Here is a 5,790-nt window from a genome sequence, read left to right as displayed (position 1 = left end):
TATCTACTTCTCCCACAGTCACTTTGACCACCTCTGTTGTTTTTCTACAGATGGGTTTAGAGAGCAGAGGGATCTATTTTCAGCACATACTTAGTCCTGTACTCCCCTCCTTCCGTGCATTGCCCCCTCCGTGGCGGGTCTGCTCGGGCTTCTTTTGGGGCAACTGAGCATTAGGTCTGTGCTTTTTGTCATGGCGTCCTCTACATTTTACCCATGACCTATTACTTTATGTAGATGATGGAATAGAGTTTCCAAATCAAAGAATGGGAGTTAAAGTCAAAATAAAACAGCACAAACAGTACCAGCCATAGGCAGACTACTAATTAAGAAAACCTTCCGTAACAAAGGGGTCTAAGTGGGTTGCTCGGAACTCTTAAGTACATTTTCTCATGGTAACCCTGCTATGCACAGCATGTAATGCAGCTGAAACAATATAATTAGTGTCTTATTTTGCATAAAGGAGACTTTGTGCATGGGAAGATACCCACTGGCTCTTGTTCATCATGACCCTTTCTCCCGATTCCCGCAACGGCAGGCGCAGCTGGGTGTTAATTGTTTTGTGGGACAAAGGAATGAATAAGTAGGTGATTTTACTCATTTATAAAATATTAATTAAACACCTACCATAGCTAGGAGCTTTGCTAGGTGCTGGAGATATAGATATAGTCCTTGTCCTTAAGGAGCTCACAGTTGAGTGGAGAAGAGAGACAAGTAAACGAATGATTAGAGTATCATGGGATGTTGCATTAAATGACGGTAAAAAAGAAAACGTGAAGATGGGTGAGATCCCAAGTGAGAGTGAGTAGAGTGAGATAAACACAAAAGAAAAGGCATGGAATACCAATGTTCAGAGGGCTGATGGAGGAAGAGGAGTCAGTCTGCCAGAGAAACTGGGAAGAAGGTTTCAGGGAGGTCATAAGATAAAATAGTTTCGCAGGCTTCATATAAGGAGAATACTTCCAGAAGTGAGCTGTAATAGTGCCTCATCTATGTAGTCCTCCAATTCTGCTCCCAGACCTCCCCCCGAACCCAGTGTATCCACCTGCACATCCCATAAGTATTTTATAAAACAGTCAACAGTGAGGACATTTGGACAAATATAAGAGAATAGATTTTAAAACCCTTATTCATAAGATCTAGATTCTAGAACAGAAACCTAAGGCATAAAGGCTATCAGAGAGGCTTCTTGGGGAAGATGAGATATAATATTTGCTTGAGGGAAGTTGTAAAAGATAAAATGAGAGAAGAGGTCCCAGCTTTGGAGAGAAAAGTGATAGGATTGAAGTCTTGCACGTGTCTGTCCGCTAGCCAAAGCTTGACTGGTCAGATGACATATAAATTAATTGTGGCTAAGAACCTAAGTGGGCAAACATTTGAGCACTAATCATCCAAAAAGCTTCCATTAAATTAGATAGAATGATAATTAAAAGACAATTTTATGAAGCACGAATAAGCCAGCTCTCAGGGCAAGATGCTTAGGACAATAGGAACAATTTTATCTCTCTTCAAACCATTTATTTTGATTTAGAAGGATAAAATCTAAAGAATGCATAAGAATCCCCCACTTCCCATGCATTGGTGCATGAGATAACCTGGAAACCAGCAAGAACATCACTGAACCAGATGGTTTCTCCTCCAGTGGGTGAGAGTCTAAATTTTTTAATTGAGAAAATTAAAGTACAGCAGGTGCTGCTGACATTTCAAGCAATAAGCATCTTTGTAAAAGGCATTTAGTAGGTAGGGAATTAAAAGACATGAATCGCAACTCTGCAGATGTTCAGCAAATCTCTTCCAATGCGAGGGACTTCAATGTTAACTTTTTTTATTTGCTTTGGTAAAAAATATGATTGCTTCTCAGGGGTTCATATTAACAACATTTTATGTGATGCCAAATGATGGAACACTGTGTCATAGAGAAAATTGTATTTTGGCCCATGGTTTGATAATGTAGTCTGTTTTCTTTGGGAAGAAAAGGTCTGTAGCATCTACCCACCTGAATCCTTGCTCCTGGCTCTGTGAAGTGGTAAACCTCTGAGGTTGCCTTAGAAACTTGGCTAAAATTTCTTGATTTCCTTTGGAACATCTGCGAAAATGGTATCTAGAGTATCCGAACTTTCTTTCCTGGGTATAATTCAGGAGGCAATGAATGATTTGTATGTCAAAGAGTTAGGTTTTCTATGGTGTTAAGACAGGTTCTGGCTATTGACACTAGATTGGCATTACCACCAAAGGTCACGTTCTCTACCCACCACCATGTGTCATTTCTCCATGGGGGTCAGAGGCACCCGAATAAATGTAGTTTTCCTCCAATCATTGAATATGCTCAGAGCACACAGAGAACTTATCTAATGCTCTTGCCAGAGTGGGCAATCTTTCATCTCACAACTAGTACCTAAGATGCTGATACTGTATATAAACCAGAACGAATTCATTAGCTAGAATGCCAGAGTAGACTCTTTGCTAAAAACATTGGAGAATGGGCTGCCGTTCTGTGGTCCACTTGGTCCTGTGGCCCCGTGCGCTCGCCCACTGCAATCTTGCACACACAGACATAGCCTCGAGTGCTGCCATCACCCCCGTGAAGACTGGAATAACAGGTGGAACAGGCCTGGATGATCCAGAAATTCTAGAAGGAAGAACTGAGAAATATGTGGATACTCCATTTGGCAAGCCATCTGATGCCTTAATTTGGGGGAAGATAAAAAATGTCAATCGTATCCCCCTTGCAAAGCACAGGTGGCAGCCCACCATTGTGCCTTCCAAAATCAACCACCAGGTGAACATCTGGGCTTAGAAGGAAGAGGGTTGTACACATGTCATAGTGACCATGGCCTGCAGCTTCCTGAGGGAGGAGATTCAGCCTGGTGATGTGGTTATTACCCATCAATTCATTGACAGGGCCACCATGAGGCCTCAGACCTTCTCTGATGGAAGTCATTCCTGTGCTAGAGGAGTGTGCCATGTTCCCAGGGCTGAGCCATTTAGCCCCAAAATGAGAGAGGTTCTCATCGAGACTGCTAAGAAGCCAGGACTCCGGTGCCACTCAAAGAGGACAATAGTCACAATTGAAAGACCTTGTTTTAGCTTCTGGGCAGGAAGCTTCACGTTTTGCATCTGGGGGGCAGATGTCATCAACATGACCACAGTTCCAGAGGTGGTTCTTGCCGAGGAGACAGGAATCTGCTATACAAGTATTGCCGTTGCAACAGATTACGATTGCTGGAAGGAGCACGAGGAAGAAGTTTCAGTAGACTGGGTCTTCAAGACCCTTAAAGAAAATGCCGAGAAACCCAAAAGTTTACTTTTGACTACCAAACCTCAGATAGGGTCCATGGAATGGTCAGAAACCTTCCATAAAACATGAAGAATATGGCCTGGTTTTTTGTTTTATTACCGAGACTTTAAAATAGCATGGCTGTGCAGAAGAAAAGAAGACTTTCTAACTCCAGTTGCTTTAAGAATTCCACATGAAAAAAACATGCAACTGATCTGCCCTTGGTTGGGGACAAACAGGTGGTAAGATAAGACATTGTAGGTATAAGATTCTTCTATAAGACTTGAACTGCTTCAGAACACAGAAGAAAAGCACATGACCAGCAAACATGTGGGGAAAAAATTTACATTTTAGAAATAAAAACCAAGAAGATACCATTCTTCTCTCCCTTTATTAAATTTGCAACAATAAAGGGTTAGGGGTAACATCCAGTTTCCTGTGTTGCCAAGGAAAATGAGGAAGAAATGGAACTTTGGTTATTTATTGATATGACTGTAAATTGGTACAGTATTTCTGGAGGGCAGTGTGGTAAAATGCATCAAATGGCTTAAAAATACTTATGTCCTTTGTGCTGGGTACTCCTAGGAATTTCTCTTTAAAAAATTGTCAGATACAAAGAAGTTTACATAAAAAAGAATGGATAATGGTATTATAATGGCAAATATTTAAAATAATCTGAATACTCAACAATTGGAGGTGATTTTGGTTATGACTAGATTGTGAATCAGCCAACTAGAAATCCTTTTCATATAATATTTCAATGTCCTAGAGAAATGGTTGCTCTATAATATGAAATTAAAAAAGGAATACGTAAGCATTTTACAGTAATGATTTTTTTAAATGCTGTGTAAAAAGACTAGAAAGAAATATGTATAATCTTGCTATTGTATTTGGGGGAGGGATACTGGATAATTTTTTATTTTCTTTGAATCTGTGTATCTTCACATTTTCTACAATGAATATAATCAAATAGTAAAGTTGTTATAAAAATATAAATTTTACAAAAAGAACATTGAAAATGGGATTGGGGTTGGGAAATCATCCATTAGTTGAGATCCTACTCAAAGTAAGGCATTGTAGGAGACATAAAAAATTAAAGCTTAAGCTGCTTTTAGTTTTGGTTAAGGGGTTTATGTTCAGAATTTCTATTTTTTTATTTCAGAATATTATGGGGGTACAAACATTTTGGTTACATATAATGCCTTAGCTTTGCCCAAGCCAGGGCTACAAGCATGCCCTTCCCCCATACAGGGCACTCTGCATCCACTAGTTTTGAGTTTACACACCCTCCCACCACCCTCTTACCTGACCAGCACCCAGTGAATATTACTACCGTGGAGCACCTTAGTGTTGATCCGTTAGTACCAATCTGATGGCGAGTACATGTGGTGCTTGCTTTTCCATTCTTCTGATACCTCACTTCAAAGGATGGTCTCTAGCTCTATCCAGGATAATATAAGAGGTGCTAGTTCACCAGTATTTTTTGTAGTTGAGTAATATCCCATGTTATACATATACCACATTTTATTAATCCACCCATGTATTGATGAGCACTTGGGTTGTTTCCACATCTTTGCAATTATGAATTGTGCCGCCATAAACATAAGCCCATAGGCAGAATTTGATGTTCTAAAAACAAACATCACTTGCTTACCAAATGCCAAGGACAACATGGCAAAAGCTCCTATGCTATGTACCAGATCTCTTCTTCAGCCCCAGAGACTTGGAGTCAAGCTCAGTTCTGTAGTCCCCCAGCTCAGACTAACAACAAGATACTGAGAGTTGTGGGTAGCTAAATTTAACTTACTCTATGCCAGACACTGTGCTAAGAATTATGGCAGGAGATAGACACATAGTCTCTGCACTCAAGGGATTTGCAAGCTAATGAAGTAAATCACATTATTCTACTTTGTGAAAATAAACCAAGACTTATCCAAATTATTAATACAATGCTTCTCTTTCATGATCCAAAGATAATTTCCATAAATGCATCCTGAGATGCTTGATTGAAATGCATATCTTCCGAGCCCCATCTCAAACTTCTGATTCACAATATCTGACTGATGAGACTTGGACTCTACAATTTAACGAACTCTTTGAGTGACTCTTATACCTATTAAACTTTGAGAATCACTAAAACATCAGCCCATGAGAGTAAACAGCATACAGAAATCTCCTGCTGCCCCTTTTTTGATGGGAAGAGAAGTCAACATAGCATTTTTCACTATCAGTGCCTGAGTCAGCCAGAGGCATTATGCTGATGAGGCCACAGATGAAAAGAAAGAAGAATTTAGGAAAAGGAACATGTAGCATTCAAGATGCCCAAATGGCCTTGAGGTAGTCAAGAGCTCTCACTAACTACCAGGCCAGGGCAGGAGTGACTCACAGCGTATTCCTAAAAGGCACAGGAGAGAAGGAAAGCCTCACAGCTCAGAGGACCCCTTCTAGGTCCTTCTGAACACTTCTGCTGAGTCCATTAACCTTTTCCTCTGATGTCACTCACCTCTAGCGTCAAG

The 5,790-nt window shown here is 40.3% G+C and overlaps 1 pseudogene; it reads left to right on the top strand.

The window, feature by feature from the left end:
• The first annotated feature begins 2,476 nt into the window (after window positions 1-2,476).
• On the top strand, window positions 2,477-3,405 carry LOC105881884 (S-methyl-5'-thioadenosine phosphorylase-like; annotated as a pseudogene).
• Window positions 3,406-5,790: the final 2,385 nt, after the last annotated feature.

The sequence above is a fragment of the Microcebus murinus genome, chromosome 2 (assembly GCF_040939455.1).
Source record: "Microcebus murinus isolate Inina chromosome 2, M.murinus_Inina_mat1.0, whole genome shotgun sequence".
Classification (NCBI taxonomy): Eukaryota; Metazoa; Chordata; class Mammalia; order Primates; family Cheirogaleidae; genus Microcebus; species Microcebus murinus.
The sequence above is the reverse complement of the archived record's forward strand: the minus strand, read 5'-3'. Positions and strand labels throughout refer to the sequence as shown.